The following is a 24,108-nucleotide window of genomic DNA, read 5'->3' as shown; positions in this document are numbered from 1 at the left end:
GGTTGCAAAGCACATCCACCCCTTCTATTGTTCTTGTGCTCTTCAGTGGCAAGACTGGATTGATGCAGCTCTCCATGCCACTCTATCCTGTGCAAGCTTCTTCATCCCCGAGTAACTACTGCAACCCACATCCTTCTGAATCTGTTTAGTGTATTCATGTCTTGGTCTCCCTCTGATTTTCACCCTCCACCCTTCCCTCCAATACTAAATCGATGATCCCTTGATGGCTCAGAACCTGTCCTACCAACCAGTCCCTTCTTCTATACGGTGGCGCACGAAATGTGTTACCATTAAGTTTTTGAATATAAACTTTATTGTCAATACAATCCGAAAGGAACATATGCTATAATGAAGAGCCGTCCATGGAGATTTGTTCTATCTCAGTACATGCTCAATATGCCCACCATTTTGATTCCCAACTTTCTTCAAAGGAACGCTGAAGTTAGTGAGTACCCTACAGCACATGTCTTCCCTAATTTCACTGAAAGCTTAAAGAATAACTCTTCTGAGCTCCATTAAATCACGTGGACATTTCAGAAAATTTTTTTCCTTTAGGTACCCCCAAAGAAAAGAGTCACATGGATTGAGGTCTGGACTGTTGGGGGGCCAATTTTGTCCTGGAAACCTGAGTGAAATGATCAGCATGTCGAAATGCTTGTGTAAAAACTCCAACACAGTGTTTGCAGCATGTGGCCTTGCTCCATCTTGCATGAATCACTGTGTGTTGAAGGGCAAGGCAGTAGCAAGAAGCTGTGGAATGAATCTATTGCGAAGCATGCTCAAATAACGTTCGCTGTTCAGTTTCTTCAAAGAAAAAGGGTCCAGTAAGTCCGTGACTGGAAATTGCTGCCCACGCTGTAATCCTCAGAGCATAATGTCATTCATGAAGCACTTGTGGGTTTTCAGTGGCCCAAAAGTGTACATTTTGTTTGTTAACCACACCATCTAAATGAAAATGCGCCTCATCTGAAAACCAAACGTTGTTGAGAGTTTCTTCCCTATCCTCCACCCACTGAGCAAACAGTAGTCTCTGCTGCTTGTGTTCTTCAGTGAGCTTCTGGGCACAGGTCATCTTATATGGGTACATGTGCACTGCTGCCTTTCTACACAATTTCCCGGGACCTCTCTGTACAGCAACTCGTACTGCTTAAATATTCTCTGGCGAACAAACAGGCTTAGGCCGAGGTCGCTTCGATTCCAATACTGTTCCTTCCTGTACAAATTTATCGTACAACCCGTGAATGGTCTTCTTGCAAGGGACCCATCGTGTGTTAAACTGTTGTCAAAAACGCCTCTGAGTCACAACAAGGCTTTTCGTTTCATGAAAAAGTAACACAATTGCCGTGTTGCTGTGTTGTCAGTCTTCCATTGTCAGCCATTGCTGGTTACTAGTCTCCTAGTGGCAGTATCGTGAATTACATGTCATTTCGTAACTCATTTGTTTTTCCAAGCTCTGCTGGTACTGCTGTAGAGATCCCAGCGGAGTATCTAATGTGTGGTGTAAATTGTAAAACAAACAATTGGTAACACATTTTGTATGCCACCCTATAGTTAAGTTGTGCTACAAATTCCTCTTCTTCCCAATTCTATTCAGTATCTCCTCATTAGTCACATAATCTACCCATCTAATCTTCAGCATTCTTCTGTAGCACCACATTTCGTCCATGTTTCACTTCCATACATGGATACACTCAATGCAAATACTTTCTGAAAAGACTTCCTGACACTTAAATGTATGCTCGATGTGAACAAATTTCTCTTCCTCAGAAATACTGTCCTTGGCACTGCCAGACTACATTTTATATTCTCTCTACTTCAACCTTCGTCAGTTATTTTGCTCCCCAAATAGCAAAACTTATCTATTACCTTAATTGCCTTATTTCATAATGTAATTGTGTCATCATCACCCAATTTAATTCGACTACATTCCATTATTCTTGTTTTGCTTTTGTTGATGTTCATCTTATATCCCTCTTTGAATGTGCTGCCCATTCTGTTCAACTGATCTTCCAGGCCCTTTACTGTCTCTGACAGAATTACAATGTCATTGGCTAACCTCAAAGTTTTTATTTCTCCTCCCTGGATTTTAATTCCTACTCAAAATTTTTCATTTGTTCCCTTTATTGCTTGCTCAATATGCAGGCTGAGCGACACCAGGGATAGGCTAAAACCCTGTCTCACTCCCTTCCCAACCACTGCTTCCCTTTTGCTCCTCCCCTTTTATAACTGCCATCTGGTTTCTGTACAAATTGTAAATAGCCTTTCACTCCCTGCATTTGATGACTGCCACCTTTAGAATTGAAAGAGAGTATGCCAGTCAACATTGTCGAAAGCTTCTTTAAGTTTACAAATACTAGAAATGTGGGTTTGCCTTTCCTTCATCTATCATCTAAGATAAATCATAGGGTCGGTATTGCCTCACGTGTTCCAACGTTTCTACGGAATCGAAACTAATCTTCCCTGAGGTCAGCACCTACCAGTTTTTCCATTCGACTGTACAGAATTCATGTTAGTATTCTACAGCCATGACTTATTAAACTGATAGATCGGTAATTTTCATGCCTGTCAACATTTGCTTTCTTTGGAATTGCAATTATTATATTCTTCTTGAAGTCTGGGGGTATTTTGCCTGTCTCATACATTTTTCTGACCAGATGGCAGAGTTTTTTCAAGGCTGGCTGTCCCAAGGCTATCAGTAGTTTTAATGGATGTTGTCTCCTCCCAGGGCCTTGTTTCAACTTATGTCTTTCAGCACTGTCAAATTCTTCACGCAGTATCGTACCTCCCATTTCATCCTCATCTACATTCTCTTCCATTTTCAAAATATTGCCCGCAAGTGCATTGCCCTTGTATAGAACCTCTATAGGTCTCTTCAGTATTCCAGTAGGCAGTGTTTGTCGTACCCCTAGTCATATATGCCTCTACATCCTTAAATTTGTCCTGTTACCATCCCTGCCAAGCCATTTTGTACTTCCTGTCGATCTCATTTTTGAGACGTTTGTATTCCTTTCAGCCTGCTTCATTTACTGAATTTTTATATTTTCACCATTCATCTATTAAATTCAGTATCTCCTCTGTTACCCAAGGATTTCTACTAGCCTCGTCTTTTTACCTACTTGATCCTCTGCTACTTTCACTAGTAATCTCTCAAAGCTACCCTTCCTCTTCTGCTGTATCTCTTACCCATGTCCTTGTCAATGGTTCCCTAGTGCTTTCTGAAACACTCTACAATCTCTGATCCTTTCACTTTATCCAGATCCCATCTCTTACAATTCCTACCTTTTTGTAGTTCTTTCAGGTCTGGATAGATATCTGCTTATTACACATTATAACCTTCTCCAAATGTCGGCGGTATCTTTCAGTCAGCAGACAAGATTAGCCTGTATGCTTTTGTGCTTCATGTGTCCCTTCATGCTTCCACTTCACTATCTCATCAGAAACAGTGGACGTAGGAATGTTCAGGAGTGTGGAAAGCTCGCATACAGACATGTGACACCAATGACACCTTATCACCTGACCACATTCAAAGTCAATGAGCTCTGCGGAGTGCCCCATTTTGCTCTCTCACGATGTATAATGACTACTGAGGTCTCTGATATGGAGTAGGTGGCAGCACAATACACCAAATATGAAAAAGCAAGTTTTTGGGGGTGGCCCGAAGCTTTTCAGCACATAGTGTATGATGAAGTTGTGCTCTGTGCAAAATTCTACCAGACGGCTTCCTCTTTCATTCCTTACCCACTTTCCTTATTCACCCCCTCCTTTTCCTTCTCTTCCTTTTCCTACTATTGAATTCCAATCCCCTATTATGTCTATTAAATTTTCGTCTCCCTTCGTTATCTGAATAATTTCTTTTATCTCATCATACATTTCTTTAATCTCTTCATCATCTGGGGACCTAGTTGGCATATGAACTTGTACACTACTGTGGTAAGTGTGGGCTTTGTGTCTATCTTGGCTGCAATACTGCATTCACTATGCTGTTCATAGTAGCTTACCCGCACTCCTGTTTTTTATTCATTTTTAAACCTACTCCTCCATTACCCCTATATGATTTTGTATTTATAATCCTGTATTCATCTGACCAGAAGTCTTATTCCTCATGCCATCAAACTTAACCAATTCCCACCATATTTATCTTTACACTATCCATTTCCCTTTTTAAATTTTCTAACCTGCCTGCCTGATTAAAAGGACTGACATTCCATGTTCCAATATGTAGAGCATAAGTTTTCTGTCTCCTGATAATGATGTCATCCTGGAGATCTGAATGGGGGACTATTTGACTTCTGGAATATTTTACCCAAGAGGACACCATCATCATTTAATGGACAGTAAATTTGCATCCCCTCGTGAAAAATTACGGCTATAGTTTCCCCTTGCTTTCATCCGTTTACAGTACCAACACAGCAAGGCTGTTTTGGTTAATGTTACAAGACCAGATCAGTCATTCATCCTGACTGTCACCCCTGCAACTACTGAAAAGACTGCTGCCCCTCTTAAGGGACCACATGTTTGTCTGGCCCCACAACAGATACCCCTCCATTGGGGTTGCACCTACGGAACGACTATCTGTATTGCTGAGGCACGCAAGCCTCGCTACCAGTGCCACGGTCCATGGTTCATGTTAGGTCCACTCCTTCGTGACGATCATGTTTCCCATTGAGTAAACATTTAAGTGTCAGGAAGTCTTTTCTGAAAGTATTTGCATTGAGTGTGGTATTCTTCATGAAAACAATGCACAATTTCACAAGGCCACGAGTGTGATCGAGTGGTTTCAGGAACGCAGTGGTGAGTTACAATTGATGTGTTGGTTACCCAACTCGCCAGCCCTGAACCTGGTTGAACAGATCTGGGATGTGATTTAACATAACGTTAGAGATCATCCCCCCTTCCAGAATTTATGGGAATGAAGTGGCCTGATTGTATAAATATGGTTTCAACTTCCTCCAGTGATCTATGAAGGCCTCATTGCTTCTGTGCCACTATGTCTCCCTACTGTTGTCTGTGCCAGAGGTGTACACACCAGCTTTTAGATGAGTGATGATAATCTTGGGCTGATCAGCCTATGGCAGTTACCATTATTGAAAGAAGGTTGTATTACTGTAATGATTGTGAGGGTATAATGATACTGCCACATAAAGTTCGGCTAAACAGTACATGCTGCCCATGAGCCCTGCATGACTCACCCTCCAGTCCAGCTTCAAGACACCGACTGCCCGTGAGATCCACTGCTGTTCCTCTACACCCATTGTTGCTCCACAATGCCCACTGGTGCCACGAGCTCTGAGCTGTGAGAAGTGACATCTGCCAGGCACATGGGGCTCGAATTCGAAGAGGGAGCCCACCGTGGTTCAGCCTCCTCCACCAAACCAAAATCCCCCATCCCCACCATTAAGGAGCCCTTTACATATGCCTCTCCTTGATATGAGTAATGTGCATGTGTGAGGCTTTACTCGTCCATAAATTCAGAACCAGGAGGTTTGCCGAACTCACCACCCTGACAATCTAACAGGGTCCCAACAACTGAGGAGCTAGCTTGCTATCGAACCCTAACTCCCCCTTTTCAGCAATATTAGGGTTTCGGACAATTTTGGTATTATGTCTAGTCTGGCTCCAGTTGTGCTGTGTTACTGCTAGGGTGACTTGTTCTTGAAGCAAATCATTGATTGACTACAGGTTGACAAGAGGAAAATTGACTGGATGTGCTAACATAAGGGATACTGGAGCAGCCTCCAGGAACTTGGGTTGTGCAGTGTTAAAGATGAAATTGAGCCACGTTGTCTGAGCCTTGTTGTGAAAGATAAGCACAGCCTTCAACTTGCAGTTCACCTGGTCAGCAAAGTATGCTGGTAAAAGGATTTGTGGTCACATCTTTAATTCCATTGTCAAAGCAGAACCTCACAAATAGCTGGGAAACAGAAGCTATCAAGCATCCTCGGTGGCCTGGAAACAGAAAAAATTCATAACAAATGCTGGCCAGCTGCCAGGAATGTCATTTCTCTGCTCGGAATGTGTCAAAAAAACGAGAAAAGTCATCCATGATAACTAGTAGGTGCCTAATACACACACACACTTCATGAAGTGGACCTATATAATCCATACAAAGTTAATCCATCAGGCATTCCTAACAGGTAGGCTCTAAAAGCCACTTGAGGGAATTCAAGTTGGGCTCAGCTCCCTTACGGCTCTCACACTCCTCCACCAACCTCTGGACAGCCTTATTCAGGGAGGACCAGGTGACATGTTGAGTGATCTTGACCCCACCAACCTCCAGGCTTGCTTATACAGGGAGGACCAGGTGATGTGTCGTCTGATCTTGACAACAGTTTTATAAATGCCTAAGAGGGTATTGTGGAAATAATGAGCCAAAACCTAACTAAGAGCTTGATTGTCAGTCTCTAAACAAAATTCCTGGTGTTCAAAATAAAATCTGAATTTCTTAAGGGCAAACATAACCGCCAAGGCTTCCCATTCATACATAGAATATTTCATCTCCGCAGGTGAAAGTTCCCAAGGTGCATTGCTATAGGGCATCAACATGCAACACCTCCCCTGCCATTCTGTCCCTGTAGGAGGACAGCTACCACTTTCTACTCCAGAAGAATCATGTGTCTGTCTGCAAGAAGAACATGACCTCAAAATTTGGTATGTCTAATACTAGTGGGTTACTAAGCACCACCTTAATGGCTTCAGAAGATTCTGGATGACTTTCATCCCATGTGAAATTTCTTAAATCGTTAAGGCACCCCACTAATTTAATAAAATTCGGCACAGACTTTCGAAAAAATTTGTCATGCCAGGTCTTGCATCTGAGTCTATTGCATAGATATGAGGCATGTACCAAGGGGTTGGGAACTGGGGCAGGCTAGAGATGGACAAGTATATTTCATATGTTGGGTGGGTGGTGGAATAACACTGTGGGAGGGATGGGGAGGATATTCGTCATTTCAGTTTTGACTGTCTCCCGACCTGTCCTAAAATATCCTCACTACTGTCTTCCCCAACCCTCCCATAATGATATCGTGTTGCCCACCAGTCCTAGACAATACTCTTATCCATCACTACTCCTCTCTTGCTCCTAGCCCCTTGCCTCAAGGTTTATATTCCTGCAACAGACCCAGAAGCCATATCTACTCCAGTCCTATCATTGGCATCTCCTATTTGATCAAAGACAGAGCCACCTGTGGAAACAGCCATACGATCTACCAAATAAGCGGTAACATCTGTGGCACATTCTATGTGGCACGACCACTAACAAGCTATCTGTTTGCATGAAAAAGCTACTTTGTAAAAGGGGAGAAAAGGTTGTGTATGTAAGTATAATTGATCATTTTATTTCACATAATTTGCTATCAAATGTCCAGATCAGTTTTAGAAGTGGTTTAACAACTGAAAATGCTATATTCTCTTTTCTCTGTGAGGTACTGCTGGATGGATTAAACAAATGGTTTCGAGCACTAGCCATCTTTTTTGAATCAACTAAGGTGTTCAGTTGTGTTGATCACAAAATATTGATACAGAAGTTAGACCATTACAGAATACAGGTAGTAGCTCACAGTTGGTTCACTTCTTCCCCAACCCCTACCCCACTATCCCTCCCACTCCTCAACCTGTGCTGCCTCCTTTTACCTGTCACTCACTTCAGCAGTTGTTGCCCATGTCAAACACAGTCACAGTCGGGCCTTAATAGCCACAGACAGTAGCCGTGTGTGTGTGTGTGTGTGTGTGTGTGTGTGTGTGTGTGAGAGAGAGAGAGAGAGAGAGAGAGAGAGAGAGAGAGTTCTACTTCTGAGGAAGGACTTTGTCAGAGATTGTGCATACTTCCAGTGTCCTTTTCATTGTGCCGACCCACAACTCGATGACTCTTCTACGTTATGAGTAGAAATCTATCCTCTATATTATTGTTCTTACATGCTGGACCTTCCATTGATCAATCAATAATATTTGTAACTATACAAGCTCTCAGGTAATGTAGTTACCATTAACAAAAAGTTATATCAAATGAGTATGTGAAGCAACTACCAGACCACATTAAATGAAACAACTCTACATATACACTTGACAGCACAGAAAGTTCCCCACCCCTCAGAATTCTAAGCCTTGTCATATGCATGATTTGACAACACAGGATGCAGACACTGTAAGATGTAGACATTGTCTTTCACTTGAGTTGTTAGAGTGTTGTACCACTCGTGGTCTAGTGGTAAATGTCATGCAATGTAGATGCAAAGTTGTATGCTCCAGTCTATTCATTCCTTTATTTTTAACTGCAGTTTGACTGCCTGCTAAAAGTGTGAACCTGATGAAACCTCAAAGGTAATCTGCTTCACTTTCTAACCACACAGTAATAACAAAAGAGCCTTTGGCTGCATCAAGATCACAACCCTACATAACCACTGCCACCCAGCTGCTCACCACCAGGTATCTGACACTGGTTGTAGTCCGAACAGATGAATGTGGTGCATCTGCGTTTGGAGTAAATTTATGCTCTCACACTGATAAGCATGAAATTATTTATTAGCATAGTTGGATTTTCTGCAGTAAATAACTTTAGTAAACCAAGTGAACATGGAGCTACACAAAAGGTATGAGTGTATTTATCAACTGTCATTTTCTAATTTAAAATTCTAGTATTTGACTTGCAGTTATGAATTGGATTTTTCATAATTTGATCTTTTTAACATTGTTTATGCATTGTAAACTAAGTAGCACGAGGAAGATATCTAATATATGTGACATACTGTTTGCTGTGGGCTTAACAGAGGGGTGAATGCACCTTGAAGCATTTGTGTGAAGTGTGGAACGATATTAGGAAAACCACATCAGAAAAGCATTTTCTTGTTTCTTTCATTCTGGCATGAATGAATTTCCACATTCATGAAGTTTCAATAATTGACATATGTGATGAACTGTTACCATTTAACTTTCGTACAACATTTGCATTCAACTGCCAAAGTTAAGAAGTCAATAGCAGAAGTACGACATACCACAATTAACAGCAACAAAAATCAAACTGGTGTCTATTACCGCATTTTCGTTTCAGTGTCATCAGTTCACTCATAGAGCTGCCTAGTAACCAGAAGATCACGGGTTTGAGTCCCTCTACAGCACACATTTTCACTCATCGCTGCTGACTCTGTGTAAAGTCTCGATGCAGCTAATATCATTAGTCCCTTCCCTTTCTCTGCCTTCCTCTTCCTCCAACTACAACTGCTGTCATAGCTGCGGATTTAGTGTGGTGTGTGTTCTTCCAGAAATGTCCAAAACAATAGACACCATGCTCATATAATAACTGAAAGTACTTCCTCAGGCTTCACTACTTCGGAAAAACCAGAAGAAGAAGAAAATGAACATTATATTTTTAGGTAATGCCTGCTGAAATGGTTATCAGGGGGATGCCACACAATCCCCATGTGTGACATTTTCTTTATTTTACACTGACAGTACCATATTAAGTAGTGTTGGCCATTATGACATATTTTTTGTTTTAGGAGATTTCTTTCTGGCGGCACACAGTCCACCTGGTTTCACTTTGAATGATCTTCTGTTTATGTGGTTTGTCCTTCTTCAGTATTCTAGTGAGACAGTACTTAATCTTAACATCTACATTTGTCAAACCATTGGTCATACTTGCATAACCAGTTGATATTATCATTCACAGGCTCAGTAGTTGTAGCTGACAAGCTATGGAAGAAATACATTTGTGCAGATGCTTCAGCTGTTGATCTGCACCTCCCCCAACATGCTGTGGTTGTCCACAACAAAGTCTCCATAACTATTGTTGTCCTCCCCAACCACGCCATCTGCACAACAGCTATTGTCTAGGTTATTTTGTATGCACTGAGCAAGACTTCAGGAAGTATTGTAAGCTATTAGAACAAAGGTGACTGACTTGTTTATCCAATGAACTTTCAGTACCTTCAAAACCACCATAAGGGTGACTCTTCAAATTATGGACCAATTTCATACACTTTCCTGCTTAAGGAAGTACCAAGATCATTGTGAAATGTAGAAGAGACCATTCTCACCTAAGGGAAGAATGCAGTTTTCAACATGTGATTTGATCACATAGTGTAAATATTTGAACAAACTATCTGTTGAGGATATAAATCATACATAAGCTTCAGCATATACACATGTAAGAAATAAGCATTTCAGTCTAGGCTCAATGCTTCAATGAGGAGTATTCAAAGGAACATTAATTGCTGTGTATCAAATGAAAAGTATACAAACAGCTTTAAGGTATTACAAACAATGTCTGAAATTTATTTAATCATCCTGTGAGATGCAGTAGTCTTCTTACACTGTCAAAATGTAAGCTTATGACAAAGCAAGCTGGGATCTTCTTACTTCCTCTTATTTTGTTATCTGCCTCCTTAAATTCATTTCTTTTTTAATTTTTGACTAATTACCATCAAAATATGTAAATGTAATCTGCAATTTCGTAAAAGAGAAAGGTTGGCCCTCAGTTTTAAATAATATAGCACCAGATCTAAATTTGTGCTCCGTTTTATGTATGTAATTGATTTTCTAATTTATTTTGACAATTTATTGTTAATATCTTTTGTTATAGGATGAAATCAGTAATTGTTTTGTGGCTTAGATTTTATTGCTGACTTACAAACAAATATAAATTCTGTACTAATTATACACATTTGGAAAAAGCATCACTAGAATTCTTGAAGTATTTATTTGGCTCTATTTGAAAATATATTAACAAATCCAGCCCTTCATTAATTCCAAAGTAATTAACAGGTTTGTAAAAAGTATTGTTTCTATATCTATATCTGTTAATTTCATCATTTAAACAAATAATTCGGCTTAACCCCTGTGTAGAACAAACTGTTAAAAAGAACCAATTTTTCAATCTATTCAGTTAATTTAATGATTTATGTTTTAATTGTAACTTCTGCAACTTAAACACTGAACAATGTGTAGTTTCAGTGCCTACTACTGAGATGATGTATAAAGGCCCAATTTTTGGTCCCGAGACAATCAGTCCACGGGCGATTTTCAGACGAGAAACCTGTGCTGGTTACGTCAACAACAATGCATCAACGTAACTGTGAAATATGTGTAATAGGTCATGTGTTAAAACAATGACAGTGTTTATTCAATATGTAGCATATCATTCTGCAATAACTGTGTGATCAGGTTTTTACTGCTCGTAGGTGTTCAACAGTAAACTACGGTAGCAGTATGCTGATGTTTGCCTGAATACTATTAATGAGGTTCATCGAAAGTTAAACAATAGTGCACTGGCCATATTAACTGTGTTTACTGGCAGGTCGTGAACAGTGAAAGTAAAGAACTAGGAATGCAACTGTGCACCTGTTGGCTACATTATTTACAGTAGTCAGTGTTGAAATTCCACTCCCCATTTTTCAGTCAGTAACACAACGCAATATGTTGACACCAAGGACCATCAACAAACAAATAAAGCAGGTGAACATCATGTATGGTTCCCTTCTGGGTGATGATTATCGTAATTGGGCACAATAAACTAGGACTCACGAACTATGAACACTGTCTCAAGAACAGTTTACAATACAGTGATTATAACGAAGGAAGTGCAACAGCAAATCAGCGAATGGGTTTCATGGCCACAGTATGACAGCAGCCAATCAGCTAGTGGGTTCTATGGAAGCAGCCATTGAGTACAGGAGCAGCAAATCAGCACACACATAGACGCAGCTGTGCAGACGATGAATCGAGATGATGATTACTGCTGCTGCAACTGCAGCAGCAGCAGCAGCCGCAGAAGACGAGTCAATAAGAATAAGGTAATTTCATAAAAAAGTCATTTTATATTAAATTATGCATAATGAGTGGCCTTAACGAACAAGACAGGGTGATGAGAGAGAAGGGACAATGGGGAACTGGTTCTGTAAATGACATGCACGTAACTTTGAATGATGGGGACGAAAGCCCTATTGTAGATGAAACGATAAAAGCGTCATGTATATTGTATGGTGATGGAAGTGAAATGGATGAAAACAGTACTGAAGTGGATGAAATCATTAAGGTTAAGGGGGAGAAGTGAAAGTCAGCGAGGGCAACAGGTTAGGGCAGACGAAAAATTTGAATGAATGTTAAAAGAAATTATGAGTAGTATGTGTACGAAAGAAGACATTGTTAAGGTGGAAAAGAAAACTCATAGCATTAGAACTGACCTGGTTAGCTTCAAGGATGAATTGGAGAAATAAATTAAAAAGGAGATTAAGGTAGTCAGCTCTAATCTTTCAGAATTAAATAAGAAGGTTGAGGCAGTAGCTAATGATTGTGATGAAAAGTTAAAGAAAGAAGCACATAACACTAATGAGAAATTAACATTAATGAGTAGTAAATGTGTAGAAGACAGAAAGAAGCTTTGTGATGACTATAGTAGGAGGGTGCAGGCTTCCAAAAAACAGCGTAAAGATGAAATCAAAGCAGCCAGGAAATTTTGTGCTGAAAACAGGGTTAAACTTGAACCAAATCAATCAGATTAAAAATGATTTAGAAACAGAAGTGGAAACCAAGTGTGCAGTAGTGGTAGAGGAAAAACTGGTAAAAGTAAATAATAATGTAGATTCCAAATTGGCTGATATGGAAAAAAAGATGGAAGAAATACAAAATCTAAAGTATAGAATATGTAGTGTCCCAAACAGAACTTCATTTGTTAGTTGTAACAAATTTAATAGTTTTGAACCATATGTTCAAGTGCATCCATAGGATCTCATATGATAATTTAATAATTTGCTTGAAACATGCAATCACAAGGAGAAAATGTCATTTGTGAAAGATTTTTTTAAAGGGGTAGCTCACGGGCGGGCAGCTCAGGTAGCTGATAGTTGTACTTCAGGCATAGTCCATAACAATACAGGCAGGGTAGGAAAAAATGTTACCTTCATAGTCTCAGATGTTATTGAATTTAGTTTATATTTCTGCTCCAAGATACAGCCCTCCAAAAATGACACTGTGCATACCATTTTGAAGATGTGACTTTTTGATAAAATTTTAAAATGATGTATCTCTGGAACATCTCTAGATATTTTATTGATTTTTTTAATTGAAAGCTAATTGCTTTATGATTACAAAGAAATCCTCCATTTGGACTTATCTGACAAAGTTCTTTTACTATAACATTCTGAACTTTTTTTATTTAATTTATGGAACTTTTTTTTTTCAGAAATTCCAATCTGTAAAATTTTGATTTTTTTCTGTTGATTAGTACCATATTATTTTACATTCCCTGAAAAGGGGAGCCTCCACTTTTCAGTTGAACAGGTTTCACAAACAATTGAAATTTTTGCCATACATAAAGCATGTTTTATTATCACATAACAGGCTCATAGAAATCAAAAACTACCCTTATTTAACAAAATTTTAGTAGTTTGAAAGATGAGTAAGAGACACATTTTTCAAGCATTTTAATTATTCCAAAACGTATGTGAAAGGTCCAAAGAGTAAAAAGTTTCAATTTATATAACTTATGTGTACTCTGTTTGTACCGAAATTAGCCAGTTAATGAACTAAAAATGTGTCCCAGTGCTTCAGTATCTTCCTTTAATATAGAGTGATGCCTTCCTGTTGAACCAATAGGAACTGGAGCACTTGAGAATATTGTGAACAGAAGGTGAGCACTGATGGCATTGTTGCTGTCCTTCAACTGGACACTTCCTGTTGAACCAATAGGAACTGGAGCACTTGAGAATATTGTGAACAGAAGGTGAGCACTGATGGCATTGTTGCTGTCCTTCAACTGGACACTGGTCCATGTTGTAGCATAAATTTCACTACAATTTCGTTTAACTCATAACTAGTGTCTATAAATCTCTGCAATCCCAGTCACACACACATGCCACAAACATCCCCCTTCTCAGGTTGTGAACCTGAATATTATCCTACTGTTTCTGAGGTGTTGGCTGAATGAATGAAATGTCTTCTTTCTTGCTCTTTAAAGTGAGTCCAAAAATGTGTCTTCTGAATTTCTTTCACAGGAGTAATTTTTTTGGACCATTTTTCTTTTTTCTGCTCATGGAATTCTTCGATTTCCTCTTTGGACAAAAGAATGAGGGCTGCGGATGTGTAAGATTTCACAACTCTCATAAAATCCTAAGCATTCTGTATCGCAGCTATGTTTCGGATGTAAAGATTATGTTTTGGAGCATGCTGTTTCGTCAAGCCTCCTACAACATGACAAGGTCCCTTCCTGTGACCAGTAGCACTGTGTACCCAATCAGTTGGCAATAGTGACTTACTCAATTCAAACAGCTGGTAACAATTTTTAAAATGATTAGGAGTACCATCAGAAATAATAACGATCTTGTCTGCCCCTGTTTGCAGTTGAAGAATTTTCTGCACCACTAGCAAAGCATGTGCTGAGTCATGTCCTGTGTCATCACTTATAGCTGCAACACTTGTGGTCTTGTTTTGAAAATATGTCCCTCCTGTAAAAATTGAAATCTGGTCATTACACCAATGGTACCCTTGTTTTATGTTACAGACTACCAATGAGTTCACACGCCTAACAGAGGCGTCATATGTCATGTGCTCAAGTAAGTTCTTCAAAGTTACCACCCTAAGTTCAAAATTCATGCCGTACACACATAAATAGACATCTCTAGGTGGGTTGGAACTACCCACATAAGTCATAGTGCATAAAATTTTGATCTTCCGATATGTGAAGTTGTATTGTTGATCTTATAAATTGCAAAAGTTTCTTTAATACTGTAAGTCATGTACCTCTACACTTTCACAACTTTTTTACCTTCACCTGTTAGTGTTATAGCGTCTTTTTTGTTGGCACTCTGACTAGAAGAGTCCCATTTATCTTCCAGATAAAATGACTGCACTATTAGAACCTGAGCTGCTTCTACAGGATGACAATAACAGGGATCTGGTCTTCCTAAGATTCCTTTTACAGACTTCACATTTCTTGATTTGTCTACCATGTACTTTGATACTGACGGAAAGTGGTTCAAATTTGTTTTCTCTGAAAATGTCTCTGGAATAATAGTTAAAACTTGCGCCTTTTCACTGTAGGATGCACAGTATACAACAGCTGAATTGATATTTGTGAAAAATTCCTGGCTAGAGGTGCAAGAGGGCTTTGATTCATTTTCTTCTGAATTTCTACTTTCAAGAGTATGGTCAGTTTTGCTGTAGTGTATTCGTCCATAGCTTTAGTAATTTTTCTGCACTTTCTTGATGCATAGAGCTGCTGATTCGACTTCACTGACCACGGTTTCATAACAGGACAAACATCTACCTCTGTAGTTGACTGATTCAGGGTATTTAATTTCTCCTTTACTGATGCAAAATTTGCATCATCTGCACCATGGGAGGCTTCACATTGTTCTGATACTATCATTGTTGTTATTCTGTCAAAACATTTATAACACAAAAAGTCATAGCTGGAAACATCTTTACTTTGAAACAGAGTCTTCAAATGAGAACACTTATTCCCAACCTGAACAAAGTCTGCTTTTTCTGTTTGTCTTATATTTCACTCTTTTATGAATATCCAAATAGTCAGCACACTTCACTCTCCTGTGGGCCCAGTCAGAAGACATTTCAAACAGTCATTTTCAAAAAACACGCTGCTACTGCGTCAACTGGCAAATTCCTCAGGAAAACACATAACTCACTGGATGGCCCCAGTAAACTCTTCAGTAAACAAATTAGCACTGAACAACTACAATACAGAAACCTGCATTGAACACCCACAACAAAGAAACTGACAAGAAACTACCACCAAGTGTAAGAAATATCTTCAACAATGAAAGTGAAAAGAAGTAAATGCAAAAAAGAAAGTGATAAAAAATAACTGCAACAAAGACAATAGAAATAAACATTGTAACAAAGAAATTAGTAAGAAACAACTTCAGTGGAGTCATATATTACCCACGAAAGTTGAAAAAAAAAGATTTTTTAAATAAAACCTGTCCAACTTAAAAGTGGAAGCTATCCTTTACAGAGAGTACTACATAGTACTAATCAACCAAAAAAATCTAACTTTTCTGGATTAGCATTTTTGAAAAAAAAAAAAAAAAAAAATCCGAAAATTATTAAAAAAATAAAATTCAAAAGGCGACAGTAAAAGAACTTTGGCAGATATGTCCAAATGGAGGATATCATTGTAATCATAAAGCAATTATCTTTTAAATTAAAAAAAAACTCTTAAAATATCAATAACAGTTACAGAGATAAAGCGTTTCAAAAATTTTTCCTAAATTCGCAACTTCAAAATGGTGTTCGCAGTCTCATCTTCGGAGGCCTGTATCTCGGGGTAGGAATTTTTTTTGGAGAGAACAAAAAATTATGGGTTGTTTACTTACTCCTGAAGTTTAACAGATGCTAAATTCAATAACATCTGAGCCTATGAAGCGATACAGATCATGCCTTCATGGCACAGCTTTGATAAACCAATTCTAGATGAATATTGGTCCAAAGAGAAGCAGCAGAGAATTTTGAGTGAATTTTGTGGAGGAGAGAGATTTGCCTCTAGGAAGGGTACTATGAAAGGATTCTGTCAGCTTTGGATAAAAAAAACTGAAATATTTGGACAAAGAGCTAGCTAGTGGGTTTAGAAACTAAGTTGCCTCAGAAAGTTAGAGAATTGCTCATACCTGCCCCTACAGGTAATATTAGTGATATCTGAGTCATATTGATAAAGTGGAGAGGGTGCAGCCCTCAGTGGAAGATCGTAGGAGGAATTTTGATGACAATAATCAATTAGGGAGAGAATTTCAGGTAAATAGGATGAACAGGACTAATTACAGTAGAAATTCAAGGAATGGTTGGGTGGAAGATAGTCAGAATGGACACAGAAATAGTAGGAGAAATTCAAGTAAAAGAAATGGAGCAGATTCTGGATCAAACCATTTAAACTAGATAATGCTCCAGTTTTGGCTCGCACTAGAGCAGGTAGTGATGAAGAACCATGTGTATATAAATGTAATGTAATCACAGGTAAGGGTAATGTAAATGATAGTAGTAAGATGAGTGTAATTTCTAATTCTAGTGATATGTTGAATGATGGTGTGGGTAGCAATGTATATCCCATAAAAGTAGAGGAGGAATGTACTATAATAAAATCAAGTGATGAAACACAGTGTGTTGCTATTGCCCAGGATGTCCAAAGTGTCCAGACAGATGGTAAATTTTTAAGAGAACATAAGGAATTCAGGTGTATTGCTTTATGGTCTAATACTGGAAACAATAATCAACTAATAAGCCAAGTATTTGATGACAATCAAAGTGACAGTGGGTCTGATTCTGACAGTAGCTGTAATGATGATAGCAGTGACGAATTCAGTAGTGACGAGGATGAGGTATTTAAATTTATGATTGATAATGATGACAATGTGTTACATAAAGAAACAATAAAGGAAGATAATGTTAGGTGTAATGAAGAGTTGGAGTTTGAGAGTGGTAATGAGGAAGAGAACCATGCTATTTGTCATTTGACTGTGTCTGGTAATTAATTTGGTAATCTGGATTATAGTCTTTCCAGGCAAAGGATTAATGAGGATTTGTTGTATGAAGAAGATCAAATGGTAAGTAAAAAGGAAGTGTGGCACCCTGTAACAAAAGCAACTGATGGTAAGTGTTTTCTGGACAATGGTAGCGATTTGAAAGGCATCTCACAGGCATTTTTGAAGCTATTAAGAACACAGAGGGTATAGTGGTGATGCATGTTTCTGGAATAAGAATTATTGGTGCTACTGGTAAGCTACCAACGTGTGCTAAACAAGAGGTATTATTAACTGTGAAATATGTGTAATAGGTCATATGTTAAAACAATGACAGTGTTTATTCAATATGTAGCATATTATTCTGCAATAACTGTGTGACCAGTTTTCTACTGCTAATAGATGTTCGACAGTAAACTATGGTAGCAGTATGCTGATGTTTGCCTGAGAACTATTAACGAGGCTTATCCAAAGTTAAACAATAGCGCACTGGCCATATTAACTGTGTATATTGTGGGGTTGTGAACAGTGAAAGTAAAGAACTGGGAACGCAACTGTGCACCTGTCGGCTACATTATTTACAGTAGTCAGTGTTGAAATTCCACCGCCCATTTTTCAGCTAGTCTCACAACACAGTACGTCAACACTGAGGACCATCAGTGAAGAAATAAAGTAGGCAAACGTCGCAAGCTGACACATTCATTTCCAGCTGGTACAAACCCATTCAAAAAAATATGCTTGTTCTTCACTTCACTAGATTAGATTGCCTTAGATACACAGTTCAATGTATAGATCAATAGTGAGGAGGTCCTAATGGATGTAAAGTATGTCAGAACACAAAGAAATAAGGAAAAACAATTTTCAAACCAGCCCATGATTGATTAGAAATTCACTTAGAATACCACTCCAAAAGTACCACCACACTTTGTAGCCGACTGGATCCCTTTAATAGAGCCTGCCCTTTATGTACCAGCTGTTTGTTATTATCAGTACTAGTTATATATATATGTGTGTGAAATGCGTTCCAGAACAACTGGGATATACTAATTAAATCTTCTAGGTTTCCAGAGCAGGACAAACAAGAGTTAAAACTCAAGTTTTCAAAGATAATCACCATCTTCTTCATCTGGAGATGTGCCCATATGACATCTAAAGCATTCAGTGTGAGCATAGGCCATGTTACACGGAGTAGACACAATGTCGTATTCAGCAGTACTGCCTGGAGCACATCAGCTCTGGGGCACAGAGACAAATTGGCAGTCACTGAGCACAATTTGGAAGAAAGCTGCATGTTGTATTCTGAATGAGCGAGAGTGCTTTGTAATGCAATGTAGTTTGGGACAGCATGATAAAGGAATCCATCAAATTTAGGGCTAATAACGGCCTCAGAAACAGAGATGGTGGCTATTAACAAAGTTCTGCTTTGGACCTGTTACTGGCCATAACACACTGTGAGCACTCAGAGCTGAGAGATATCTGTACAATGTGCTAGTTGGTATGTGACTGAACATGCTGGGATTCGAGTACACTCCCTCATCTGCTCCAATCTGTGCTGGGTTAAGGGCAAGGACAACTCACTCGCTGCAGTACCTGTATAAGATCAAGCAAGATGACATTTCAACACTTTACCATAAGACGATGGTAGCGACACTCATCGAACTGTCGCATCTGGAAACCCGAGTACTTTATATTAGTTCAACACACAAGAAACATGACGATACATGTTGGCACCAATGACATTTATTTGGTTTTACTATTTTGTCATGTATTTGGTATAATATGTGGTTCTTTAATACAGGACTTTTGGACTCTAGTCTTTGATGCCATTACTGCTATGTATTGTAATTTGAAATTTAGTTAAAAATATCTATTATTATTTTATTTGGCAAAATAAGTGCCCAAAACATGTACCTTCATTCTAAAACAATATTCTTCTTAACCCATTTTCTGACAAAGCTTCAAACATTGGAGAGAATACAGTGCGTAAAGTCCCACCCATAAAATGCAAATGTTATTCTTAACATACTTTAATTTTACCAGCTGAATCCTACACGCAAACTAGGTTGCTTACACAGTGTTCTCTTGTACAACTTAATGATGTTCGGTGTTACGGGTGGGACAATTCATATTGAAATTAAAATTAATTAATTTTGAAACAATACTCATATCAAATGAACTTCTAATGGACAAATATACTTATTTTTGACTTGGTTTTTAAGAATCTGTCTTGTGCTCTCAAGAATGGCCCACTGGACTACAAACGGGGTTGCAATAATACACTGTTCTAGTGTTTTGTTCACCAGAGAAAAGGAAATAACGGATGGTCAAATTTGTGTGTTCTACAATGAATGTTTTGTAAAGGCCTAATTACAGTATAAAATATGTACTTTCAGCTTTAATTTGCCCAGTTTTGAAACTTATATTTCAATAAATATATTTTCAATGAAGTGTCCCTGTTTTTCTGGACCTGTTCAGCAGTCTTTCAGCTTCAGCAGCTGACCCTTGTCTGCTTACAGCTGTAAAACCTTGTTCAAAGTTGTAGGTTTTCATAAAGAGTGTATATGCTCAAATGCAGCATTAATGAGTAAATAGAAAGTAAAATGAGAGAAAACAGCTTTTAAGCCACAAAAATACAAGTGTAGTTATGTACAATCAACTTCAAGCAATAAGCAGCAATAAAACAAATGAAAATCCAGAGAGACAGAACTTTAAACACACTGTATGACTGGAATAATGTCTTTGCACTTCAGACTAAATAAATTGCAAATACCGTCTCATTTAGATTCTGAACAAGTATATTGCTTCCTGATGCTATTGATGGTGCTTTTGATTTTAAATATGTGATGATCCGGAAACCATTAAGTACCTTAGGTAGATGGACAATGGAAGGAACGGACGTAGCCAGTGGGATGCAAAAAGCTGATAAGTGCTGGAATTTCTTCACCTACTTTAAACACTTTGACTTTGAATACTACAAAATCATTCTAACCTCTGTTTCCCCTAATATTGTTTACAACAATGGGCTTGAACTGTTGATTTTCTCTTATCCTAGCAACTCTGTGGACTTCAGCTAACCTTTCTTGATCAAATTCAATTTCTTTAATTTCTTTCTCTGTAATGTAAGACAAGATGATGCTTGAAATGTTGTCCTTGAATTTAAATAGATCAAGACTACAGTCTATCAATCTATCACTTTGTTAAAGTAATGTATTGCACAGGGTATTTAGGACTGATGAATGATGACCATCAACTACTGGAGCACATTTATTTAAAGTAGTTTGGATAGTGGGACATTCGTGTTGACCACTGGGTTTTTCTGCATGTGTATATTGACTGAATGGTGAGGCAGACTATGTTGCTACTGGACAGAGTAACACTGGAAGTGGCTTCCATTTGGCCACACTTGCTGTTCTTAATGTTTTCTCTGTGCAGCAGATCCCTACTTCAGATATGTGCCAGGCTCCTAGGATGAAGACACATGTGACAATGCATCAGACATACACAGAACCAAGAAATGCTATGGACTTTAACTTGGTTTGTTTCAAATGATGTTGAAATATACTAGCCAAGCAAACAGAACAGCTTGATATCTTTCCTGTGTGTAAAAAGCTATAATAATATATGTGTTTTACAGAAGAAGAAAATTCTCTCATGTAGTAGTGTGCACAGTAGTAGTCTGTTGTTGAGCCTTCAGCAGCCAGCAGCATGCCAAAAAGGAGACTGATTTGGAGATGGGGCGGTGAGATGGGCGGAGAGGGGGTTGGTGGGGGGGGGGGGGGGGGGAGCAGTTTATGCAGGTAATGAGCAAAAGTTGTTTTGACAATAGTAGCTAATGTACTGCCCTCATCAGAGAAAATTGTCATGTAAGTACCCAGGAAAAATTTCATTTGTGGTGAATGCCCCACAGAATGGCGAATCTGCAAAAATTTGTTAAGATACTTGAAAGAAATTAGTATTTTTGTCATAATGAGTTCCAGTAGAAAAGGACACTGTCCATGAAAATGTGGTCAACTGTGAAGGTTACTCAATGCAGCAATCATTAATAATACTTTATTCAAGAAAAGTTTATGAAGAATTGAGCTGTTGATGAGAATACAGTGATACAGTGATACAGAAAGAACAGAAGGAATTTAGTTGTCAATACAAGAATATTAAGTTACTCAACAATAATTACAACACGGAATAAAATACATGTCTACAATCCAGAAGATTGAGATTTCGAGCCGGTGGCTGTTTCCTAGTCTTCAGTTCCTTGTCATCACACGCCAGTTAACTGCAGTTACATTGGCGGTATATCAAACACCAGAGTTGGCCACTGCTGCAGCAATTTCTATTGTAGCCTTCCCACCATGACAGTCCCACTTTGCACTGGCAGTTCGCCGTGCCTAGAGCCACTGAAAACCGTAAGTGAGCTGTATTTGAATCAAAATAACGTGCCTTCAAGTGGTACTATGTGTTGTGAGAAATTTGAAGTCAGTGGCTGGCCAAAAAGTTGAGCGTTATTGGGCTTAGAATACTGAGTCAACAGACAACTCATTAGCGTTTTTACATTAATAAATTTTAGGCAACGAATGGTGGAAGACCGACAGGAATTAAATGCAAAAGTAGATATCACAAATATCACAAATGGTAGCCTCCAACAGCATATTCAGGAATCTCACGAAGAGGAAAAAAAAAAGGAGATAAATACAAAAATAACTAACTTGCTAACATTTTACCCATTTTACAAGAGTAGTTAAGTACTAAGATAAACGAACTATGTGATCTTGTAAGAAATGCTGGTTTTGAACAATTAAAGGAGGTAGGTCAGAATGTAAAACATATATGTAAGAATTAACTAAACAAATGTTTACAAAAGTAAATGAACAATTCTTAAGACACGCAAATGTGGTTACATGTGTTAGAGCAGGGTAAAAATTTGGACATAACAGCTTTACCAGGCTCCACTTTCAGAACTTTGGAGGCATGAGTAAGTGAATTAATTACTCAAAAGGTACAAGAAACAACAGATTTATCAGTCAGTACACTATGGTTCACAGTTGATTTAGGAAAAACAGAAGAGGAACTAGGTAAGCTCTGGGATGGACTTAATAAAACCAGAGATAAATTAAGTAAATGGAAATTTTATGAAAGCAATCGCCTTTCACCAGAACTATCGGAAGAATTAAATTTAGATGGAGAAGATTTAAGATTTATTTACACTCTCAACCTAGGAGGTGGTGCTAGTATTTCATCTGGAGGGCATCATAAAACACTACTGACACAATGTCTCTCACATGGCCTGGTGTAGTATTATTTAGTTAATAAGAGTATACAAGGATTTTATTTACACTGGTATTAATTATAGTCACACTACTTATTTATTTATGTGTTATTTAAAAATACCAGGTGACAAGAAAAGTGGAACTCAGAATATTGGGGACAGATTAACATACTATGCAAGGAAGAGATTGCACCAATAATAATCAAGACCCTCTTGAACGGAAAAGGAGGCCTCTACAATATCGACACTGTAAAGAAGAATATTACATAAAAACGAAGTACTAGGCTAGACGAACAACTGCTTGTCACATTCTGGGATTCTTATATACCCTACAGATATTGCAAGTATCTTCAGATTTCGTACAAACAGTAGCTCGAGTAGCATTTACTGGTCTCAAATAGATTACTAATTGGTATGAAGATCATTAGGCCACTTGCTGTACTTTGTTTTCCCTGTGCAGCAGATTACCACCTCAGAGTTGTGACAGGCTCCTTGGAAGAAGACATTCTTGACAGTGCTTAAAAAAGTCATGGAACAAAAGAAACATGACAGTAGGGTGTGTTCTAATCTGTAACTTTGTTCATTGCAAATGTTGTCAAAATGTGCTTATCAAGCAGACAGAATTATTTGAAGTCTTTCTTGTGTGTAAAAAGCATTACAATGTTTGTCGTTTACAAAAGAAGAAATTTCTCTCATTTAGTAGGGTGCACAGAAGCAGCCTGCTGTAGAGTTTCCAGCACTCAGCAAAAATGAAAAGGCAGTGATATGAAGCATACACGGTGTACCCAGATGTCAATTTGGGAAAGGGGAGAGAGAGAGAGAGAGAGAATGGTAGCTTGTCAGACCATGACTTTTTTTTTATTTGTTTTCTTTTTTAAAGAACCAGTTTCTCTATTAACTCTTCTACAGTTGAATGATGCATCTCTACAACATTCTTATTATAATTTCTTCTGGGTCATATTCTTTTAAAAGCATGTACTGAATAAGATTCGAGGTCAGGTTATACAGGACATGATTCACAATATTGCAGCATGCATTCTTTGATTCCAAATGGCACACAGTTTTCTTCATTAATTCCTCATAGTTACCATCCTTGATAGCAGCTGCAGCCAACACCAGTTAGCCATTTTTATGTATTACACATACATGAACTGAGTATACCAGCCAGGATCAGGGAGAAAATAAAAATGGGTTTAAAAAATGAAAGAAAAGTATTTGAAATTGGATTTTATTGCTTTCTTTTCAGATTGATGATTAAACATTTCAATATAAATTCCTATTATTACTCTATTGAAAACAATAACCCATTCTTACAACTACTTTATTAGTGCCTCTTTCCGTGCCCTGCCAGCAATGCACCTGAAAGAATCTTGTCCATCTGCC

This window comes from Schistocerca piceifrons, chromosome X (assembly GCF_021461385.2).
Source record: "Schistocerca piceifrons isolate TAMUIC-IGC-003096 chromosome X, iqSchPice1.1, whole genome shotgun sequence".
In the NCBI taxonomy this organism is placed as follows: domain Eukaryota; kingdom Metazoa; phylum Arthropoda; class Insecta; order Orthoptera; family Acrididae; genus Schistocerca; species Schistocerca piceifrons.
The sequence above is the reverse complement of the archived record's forward strand: the minus strand, read 5'-3'. Positions refer to the sequence as shown.